Genomic DNA, 9497 nt, shown 5'->3' with positions numbered 1-9497 from the left:
CCTTTCAACAAGCATCAGACCGGAAGTGTGTGTACTCTTTACTGAGCGCTTACTATGCTCCAGGCACCGGGCTAAAATGCTCCATTTATACATGGATCTTTATTTAATCTCACAACAACCAGCCAAGGAAGGAAGTATTTTTATCTCTTTTTTACAGAGGAGGAAAGGGAGAGGTTAAGTAACTTGCCCAAAGTCGCTGAGCCAGTAAGTGAGTCCTGGGGCTGGGATTCCCACCCAGAGACTGCCTGCACACTTGAAAGGTTCAGAGGATAAATAACAAGAACCAGGGAGAGGATTAGGAAAACAGCTTCTGGAAATGTCAAAGGAGAAATTGTGGGGGGGCGGCGCTCAGAGGCCCCTTGGATGCAGAAACACACAGGTTGGAGGGAGGCAAGTGCAGTCGTTTTTCCCAGTGTCAGGAGGGACACTCTGGCAGTAAACCTCTGCAGGGCGTGGAACAGGTTTCCAAGGTACCCGCATTCCCTAAATCAGAGTCTTGGCTGGACCCGGTAGGGGGAGGGGCGTGGACAAAGCCGGGTTCACGCGCCGCGGGCCCCACACATCTCCCGGACATTTCCTGGCAGGGCAGAGTTCTCAGTGGGGGAGGTAGTCCGGGGTTGGCGCTGCTGCGGACGGGGAGGCAAGGGGTAGCTACTTCAGGCGCAGGGGAGCAGGCCCTCGGAGTCGGGCGGGCCAGCGAGCTGAGAGCAGGCGCAGGGGAGCGGGCGGCGGGCGGCTCGCGGTGCGGGCTCCCCGCCCGCTCCAGCCCCTCCGCCGCGCGCTCCCGCGCTCCGCTGCTCCCGCCGCGCCCGCTCCTTAGTATTCCCCCCACGGAGCCGAGCGCCGCGCTGCAGTGGCTGGTCCGGGGGAGGGGCGCCCGGTCAGGCTCTGTCCTCCGCGTCCCCCAGGGTCGGGAGGTGGGTGGGCACCGAGCTCATCCGCGGAACCCTCCTTCCCTGGCTGGGGACTGCCGAGGGTGGGGGGTGACGGGGACGGTGCGCTCCCCTCCCGCCCCCCGCCCCCCCAGGTCGCCTTAGACCCGGGCGCCAGAGCTGTCAACAGCGCGAGGTGTCTCGGGCGGCCAGGGGAGGGGACGCGGTGCGGAGTGGCGTCCTGCACACCCCGCGCCGCATTCCCGGACTGAGGGTACAGATAAAGGGGAGGGGCCCTCCAAGCGCCTGCTCAAGTGTCCACTTCCTGCTCCTGAGGCTCCGAGGTGAGGAAGGGCCCGTGGCTCATGTCTCCTGGACTGACTCCCTCAGCGCCCTACCCGTCACTTTAATAGTCTTAGCGGGAGCCTGGGATGGGGGCTCCACCCGGAGAGGTAAGATATCGCCCCCTACTGGGTCCGCAAGGAGGGCGGGATGGTGGACGTAGAGCGCCACCGGAGGAACTGGGGGCCAGGAGCCCCACAGAGAGGGCACTTGGTGTGTGCACCCCAGGCCGAAGATTTCTAGGGATGTCGAGGGACGTCTTGACTCCAGAAGTCCGGGGTACGTAAGGCATTCTGTTGGATGTGCCCTATGCAGCTCATCGCACATACCTCCCTCCATGTGTGTTCAGATTTGTACTCCCTTGCATGCCCACCTCTCTCCTTTCACTTAACCACTGAAACAGCAGACAGGGACACCCTACACTTACCCAAGCCATACCCACACCATGTGTCTAAGTCACCTCCTTTATTCAGGTTCACACGTCCTCAGTTATAAGACCCTCTGTCCCAACTACCCAACCTACACGCGGCTAGAGCTTCCGTGACTGAGAAGAGGTGGGGGAAGGGATGCAAAGACCACAAAGCACTAAAGCGGACCCCTCCTTGAAGGCCCTGCTCTGGTGCATTCCTACCTGGGAGGCCTAACCCAGCTAACCTGTATCTCCCTGGGGTTTGGGTTGAGTCCTCAAGACCTCTGAGTAGTGATGCAGGGAGGGGTGGGGCGTGGTTAGGGGAGAGAAAGAATGAGGGTATTCAGGAGGGGTCTGTCTTTTCTGGGGACAGAAAAGGAATGAGAGGTAGTGCGGTCTTATTCTGCCCAGTCTTAGTTAATTACACACTCCTGGGGGCAGAAAATTAGATCTCCCAAGTTAGTGCTTAAAAAGGGAAGCCAGTGGGAGGAGGGAGTATTGAGGCTGGGGGAGAGGCACTCTGGCACACCTCTCTTATCCCATCTGCCCCAGAGGGGCAGTTACAGCCTCACATGACCTAAACTCAAGAGTATGGACGGGTAGGGAAAGTAAACGGCTCTAAGCAGTATCTCCCTCCAACAGGGGTGGCTCCAGGGAGAAGGACCTGGACAGCAGCCCTTAGATCTAAGCCTGAGTGGCCAGACCCTGGATTAGAAACTGGAAATCTGGGGGGACTGGGGTAGTGTAGTGGGAAGGGCTGCAGATTTAGAGTCTAGGCAGACCTGGGGTCAAGGCCCAGCTTCCTAGTCTGTGACCTTGGGCAGGTTGACTTCTCTGTGCTTCAATGCTCTCATCTGTATAAAGGTATAGTAATCATTCCTACTTCATGAGACTGTTACAAATATTAAGTCAGTTAATGAATGTAAAGTATGTGCCAAGATCATAGGAAGTACTCAAAAATTGCAGCTAATATTTTTATTAGTATGAAGTGTAAATAACTTATAGGAAAAAATAGGAAAATGCTGAATAGTGCTTGACGCATAGCAGGAGCCAAATAAATCAAGGCACTTGGGGAAATCCACCATCCCCTTTCCATGCAGAGGGTGCTAGACATTTTCCTGCAGGCCAAGCCCAGGCCCCGGCCCACTTCCTGGGATAGGACTGTTGGGGCTTGGATGGTTTGAAGGCAACAAGAGTGCAAAAGTCCATTAAGAGGTAGAGAATCCAGCAAGTTGTGGAGGGAATGTGGTTTCTGCATCTATTCCCTTAGCACACTGATCTGGGATCTGGCTTAGAGTGGGGGGCTCCTCCCCAATATTCACTCATTCTTCAGGTGAAGTTTACTGGATGTCTACTATGTGTCAGGTGCTTTGCTGGGTACTAGGAATTTGTGATGAGCAAAAATAGAGATAGCCACTGCTTCAAAGAGCTCAGTCTAATAGGAACATGGATGCTATTCACATAGTCATACCAAGAAATGGATAAAATTACAAGTCAAGGTAAATGTTAATGGATGTGGGACCAAATCACAGCTCTAGAGACCTGAGCTAGTCTTGGGCAAGGCTGAGGGTCCTTTAACCAGTTATCTGGTGCCCAGGAGAGGGAGCTGGGGCCCCCATTGCCCTCCAAGTCCTTTTAACCTTTTGGTATCTGACCCTGAGCATATCTTCATTCACTCCCTCCCTCACTCATTCATTTATTCAGTTGGACCCTTCTGTATGCCAGTCCCAGTGTATGGAGTTGGGGATACAGAGGTGAACCAGCTATAGCTCCTATTCCTTGGAGGTGCACACAGCTCAGAGGGGATCACCGATAGATAAATCAGCTGACGCAATGTGGTACAGTAAGTGCCGCAGCTAGGTAAGCACCAGGAACTGTAAGGAAGGGACTCAGGCTGGGAATTCTGTCAAAGAAGGGTGCTTGAAAAGGGGACCTAAATTAAGCCTTAGAGGCTATTAGCAGTTAGCAGGAAGGGAGAAGGAAACAGTCTGTGCAAAAGTCTTGGGGCTTGTATGAGCAGGGCAGTCTAGGGGCACAGAGACCATTCTAACTCAGAGGATGAGGAAGAAACAGGGTCGTAGACATATGCCATTGACTAAGCCTTCCCTTCCTCATAATTCATCCCCAGCTCGGCCATTTACTTCTCATAGCCCAGAGGGCCGGTCGTGGGCACCTGGTCCCAGCAGTTCTACAGCTCCGCAGTGTTCCTTGGGCACCCTATCTGTCACCACTTCTGTAGCCCTCTGCTCTACCTCTTCCCTGCCTCAAGGCACATTTGTCCACAGGCATTTCTGAGTACGTGTGATGCGTTCTATCCCCATTTCTACAGAAGAGCTCAGAAAGATTACATGGGTTGCCTGAGGTCCCAGAGCCAGTCAACGGCAAAGCCAAGATCTGAATTGGATCTAACCTATCCACTATTCTGGGTTCTTCCCACTCTAGCAGGATACCTTGGAAGAGGGCCCAGGGGAACCTAGAAGTGCTGCACCTCTATGGCACACCCGGGCCCTTCCTGGGTCACTTCAAATTGACACTCTCCCCACAAGGAGAGGGCTCTGCACACATGGGCAACGGCTACCTAAGCTTTCCTTTTTCAGAGAGGGAAGAGGAGAGAGGAGAGCTGGGTCCCAGGCACTGAAGGCATCGGTAGGAGCACAGTCCAGGAATGCATAGGGTTCCAGCTTGGGGGTGGGGGCACAGGTCTGACAGGCAAGAGCTCTGTCCCTCCACTTCCCCTCCCTGTCCCTCTCTGTTTCTCATTAATTATTCCCCTCTCACAGGGCAGGAATGAAAACAGACTCAGGCTCTGGCTGAAGGCCTGCTGTGACATCAGCCTAGAGGTGGCTGCCCCGACCCTGACTACTGGGGGCTGGGGAAGACCCCCTACCCCACTTTATCCTGCCCTGACAGGGAGAAGGAGAGGCAGGAAACAATTGTCCCTGAACCCCTTTCCCTCCTCTGGGCACTGAACTTGGGGCAGGTGAGAGAGGTACTGGCCTGGAGGACCAGGCAAGGGTGTGTCTCCAGGAATGTGGGGGGTACAGAAGCTGACTTTCCCCAGACACCACAGCCTCCCACATACCCTGCGACTCCCACCCATATTGCCACCCCAGCACCACTCCCAAGCACTGTGCTCCCAACGTCCTCTCTGCTTACTTTTGAAACCACCTCCACTATTGAAATCTTCCCTACACTACCTTCTTCTCATCCTCACCTCCCTCATTTTTTCTGAGCCTCATGTTCACAGTCAGCCTTCTCCCTTGGACTTGGGGTGCCTGGCTGACCAGATTCTTCTCAGCTCTAGCTTGACCTCTCACCTCCAGTGGTGGTGGTGGCGGCGGCGGTCTGGGTGGTCTTATTCTCCTTCTTCCTCTTCTTTTAAAGTAGGCTCCATGCCCAATGTGGGGCTTGAACTCACTACCCTGAGAGTGTATGCTCTACTGACTGAGCCAGCCAGGAGCCCCCTCCAGTGATCTTCTTCATTTCCAATTGGCCTCCAACAACACACTGAGCTACACATTGATCCTTATTATCATCGAGCCATCTCCAAGACTGGAAGTCTGATATTCCAGTCTCTCACCACTTCCTCCTGTCTGCCCAGTTTTGAAATCTCTGGTCCCCAAATCCCTTTTTCTCCCCACTTGGGGGCCTTCTGGGGTGTACCCAACTTGGACTATTCTCACTCACAGACATTGCCACCGTGACCTCTCTGACCAATCCTTTTCTTGTTTTGCTAAGTTTTAGTAGGTGTGCTGCCAAAGCAAGCACTTGTTTTGCTAATTTTTAACAAAATTCTCTGACAGCAGCTGGTACAGACTTTCCTATACTACTCAGGTCCCCCAGTTGCAGCTTCTTCCATTCTCACCTCCTAGTTTACTAAAATAATGCATCCTCTCAACGAACACCTGTTGAGATTTCCTCTTTGCCAGACACTGAGCTTCAGGCAGTAGAGGTAAGTGAGCTGCCCTCAAGAAGCCTACAATCCAGTGGAGGAGAAAGACAGGTAATAGGGTGACAGAAATAGTCCAAGTGTCACTGATGGATTTTGAGTGACATGAGAACGGTGTCTTGGGAAGTGGAGTGAGACAGGTGTAGGATGCACTGGAGGACACAGAGATGTCAGCAGGAAGGCAGGGAAGGAGGCCACAGTGTAGGTGAAGGGTAATAAGGTCCTAGATGGAGATGGGTTGAGGAGGAGGTGTTGTAGAGGTGACGAGGAGGCAGGTGTAAGGGATCTTGCAGAGGTAAGAAGCAACATGTTTAGTGACTGACAAGATGTGGGAGGGGAGAGACAATAGAAGTCTGAGCCTGGGTGATTCTGAGGACTGGGTATTTGGGTGTACTTTGGGACCATTTCTAGATTCAGAAAGTACAGGAAGAACAGTATAGGTGAAAGAGAACAGTGGATTAAGTTTGGAGCTTTCAAGGAGAGATGCCCAGTAGGGCAAGCATTGCATATATGGATCTGGAGCTCAGGAGTGAGGTCTGAGCATGGAGGCCAGTGATCAAGTTTGGAGAACAGGTAAGATTGCCTTCGAGAGTTGTAAAGAGAAGAGGCCGAGGTGGGTATGTGGGGAATGCCCCCCTCACTGCTCCTGCAAGCATCCTTCATGCCTTTCTGAGAGCCCTTATCATAGTACATTGTAAGTGTGTTCCTGTTTGTCTTCTCTGCCTTGATGTATGCTCCTTCTTGATGATGCATGTCTCACAGGAAGATGGGCCCAGGTCTGGCACAAGATAAGGGCTCAATAATGCCTGAGGGATGAATGGATAGTAATAGTGATGTGTTGAGAGCTTAGTATGTGTGGGGCACCATTCTAAGTGTATTACATTTAGTAATTAATCTCCAGGACAACTCTACATTTCTAACTCTCAATTGAAATGTACTCTTTAACATTTCTGTGTTACAGATGGGAAAGCTTGGTTAAGAGAAATTAAGTAACTTGTCCAAGGTCATAGTACTAGTAAGTGACAGAGCCAAGATTTGAATCCAGGTAGTTTTGTTCCAGAGCTGATACTTTTTATTCTCATACTATTCTGCTTCTTAAATAAAATCTTAAAATCTACTGTGATTACCATAATTGAATGCTTACTGTGCCAGGCACCATGCTGAGAACTTTATTATTTAATTTAATTCTGTAAAAATGGGTTAATAGATGAATGTATTGATGGGTGGAATAAAATAAGCATGTACTCATGTGTGTATATGTGGATAAGTGGATGAATGGATGGGTGAATGAATGGGTAGATGAAAAAGTAAATGGAAGGATAGATGGAATGATGGATAGATAGGTGAATGTATGTATGAAAGAAGAATAGTTGGATGAATGAACGATGGGTAGGTGAATGAATAAATGAATGGATATGTGGATGGATGGATGGATGGATGGATGACTGGATTAAAGGATAGGCAAGCAGGTGTATGGATGAGAAAATGCATGGATGGATGGGTGGATGGATGGATGGATGGATGGAGTGCCTGGATGGCTCAGTTGGTTAAGCATCCAACTCTCGATTTCATCTCAGCCCCTCCCCAGGCTCTCTCTCTCTCAAAATACAAGAAGGATGGAAGGAAGGAAGGAAGGAAGGAAGGAAGGAAGGAAGGAAGGAAGGAAAAACGGGAGAGATGGAAAGACTAATGGATACACAAGCATAGATGAAAAGATAGATAGCTGGATGAATGGGTGAATGGGTGGATGAGTAGATAAATGAATGGGTGAATGGAAAGACAGATGAATGGTAGGGTGAATGAATGGGTAGATAATTAGATAATTAGATGAATGGATGGTTGGATGGATGAGTGGATGTTTAGGTGGTTCGATGGATAAACGAAGGAATTCCTATTTTTAGGGCTATAAAAGAGAGTAAGGAAATTCACAAATTATGGCCCCTACACCTTCCTTTAGATATATCTATGCCTTCTCCTGGCCATTTCTTCCACAGTAGTATATAGAATCTGTCCTGTCCTACCCCACCCCCCACCCCTAACAAGGCACCAAAGCTTGGTCCTCATCTACCCATCATCACCCCCAAGTACAGAGACATTGTGGAATGGATTTCAGCCATTCAGTTTCTCTTTCTGTTCTTCTGCCTTGATGTCCAGGGAAAGCCCCTTTCAAACAACCGGGCAGGAAAAAGGCAAGTGGTGGTTGTGAGGGCTCCTCCTTCGGTCCCCTGTTGTGTCTTTAACAGGCCTAACCCTAGAGGCCCAGGACCCAATCAGATGCCAGCGTTGGAAGTAGTGATCAGAGTGGGAAATTAACAGGCATGACAGGAAGTGTTAGGGGCACAGCGTCAGTGGGAAGGTATGCTCTGTGGGGCTGGCGGGACAGCCATATCTATTCTCAGGCAGAGAAGGGATTTTTTGAAGGGGCATTCAGGTAGAATGGAGGAAATAAAGCCTTTCTGAGCTTGAAGACAGTATCCACCTCTGAAGACATCCAACTGTAAGCCCTCAGCTCTATTACATGGGAACTATATGACCTTAGACAACTCACTTAGCCTTTCTGAGTTTCCTTATCTGTAAAATGAACTAATTAACCTCCACCTCACATGGCTACTGAGAGAATAGAACAAGAGGATGCAAAGAGTGTGAGGCACATAGTAGGCCATTAACAAAGTGCTTTTAAGAGGTAATAAAGTATGTAGATTTATTTATTTATTTATTTTCTGGGGGAAGATAAACTCAGGAGCCTCTGCTCCGTGTCTGTTTAGGAGAGTATGGGTTTGGGAGGATGATTACATCACAGGTCTAGGGTCCCCATGGCCTCCAGGTACCAGCAAAGCCTCATGGGAATCACCTTGAGAAGCCGTGTCCTGTTTCCTGTCCCCACAAGTTCATGTCCTTGGAAATTTCCAAGGCTTGAGCAGAAAGAAGTAGCATCAGGGTGCAGGTGGGAGTGAGAGCTAGCCTTGGAATCCCTGAGGAGGCCAGACCATCCCCAGAACTCCTGACTCTCCTTTTTCTGGGCCAGGCGCCAGCAGGCAGGGCACCCAGCTTGGTGCTTAACAAAAAAAGAGCTGCTTGTTGTGGAGGATGAGTCATGGAGACCCTAGAATGGCCCTGGGAGGAAAATGGGGAGAGGGTTCTTCCTGACCCAGGAATGGGCCTTCTCTCACAACCAGACCTCAGTGTGGGTCATGGGCATTCAAGGAAGCCAGAAACTGGGGTTTGTACCCTTCCCTTCCCACTGTTTTATTTCACCTCTCTTGTCTCGTTTTTATCTACACCATGTTTATGCTTTCAGATGAAAGAACAGAGGCTGGGGATCTTGCCTTGGATTTCAGAGATATCTATGATATTGAATAGCTGGACTTTTGACTCTGCTGGGGACACTTTTTCCTCCTAAACTGGGCTTGTACTAGGCTTAAACACAGGATATGTGAAGGGAGGAGAAGGGGATGACTATGTCTTGTATTAGACTTTTTAATCATATATATATATATATATATACACACACACACATATATACATATATATATATATATATATAAACTTTTTAATCTGTATTTTCTAAACAATTTTTAAATGTTTAATTTTGAGGGAGAGAGCATGTGTGGGAAGAGGAGGGGCAGAAAAGAAGCGACAGAGGATCTGAAGTGGGCTCTGTGCTGACAGCACAGAGCCTGACACAGGGCTCAGACTCACGAATCGCGAGATCATGACCTGAGCCAAAGTCAGATGCTTAACCTACTGAACCGCCCAGGCGCCCCTAGACTTTATGTAGTTTTCTTCATAGCAACCTTTGACGTTGTAAGGAAGACAGTATTCCCCCATTTTACAGATAAGGAAACAGGCTCAGGGAAAGAACTTACCTGAGGTCCCATGCCTAGTAAAAGTTAGAGCCTGTATCTGAACCCAGGCTGTCTGAGAC

The sequence above is a fragment of the Panthera tigris genome, chromosome C2 (assembly GCF_018350195.1).
Source record: "Panthera tigris isolate Pti1 chromosome C2, P.tigris_Pti1_mat1.1, whole genome shotgun sequence".
Taxonomy (NCBI): domain Eukaryota; kingdom Metazoa; phylum Chordata; class Mammalia; order Carnivora; family Felidae; genus Panthera; species Panthera tigris.
Note: the sequence above shows the minus strand (reverse complement) of the source record.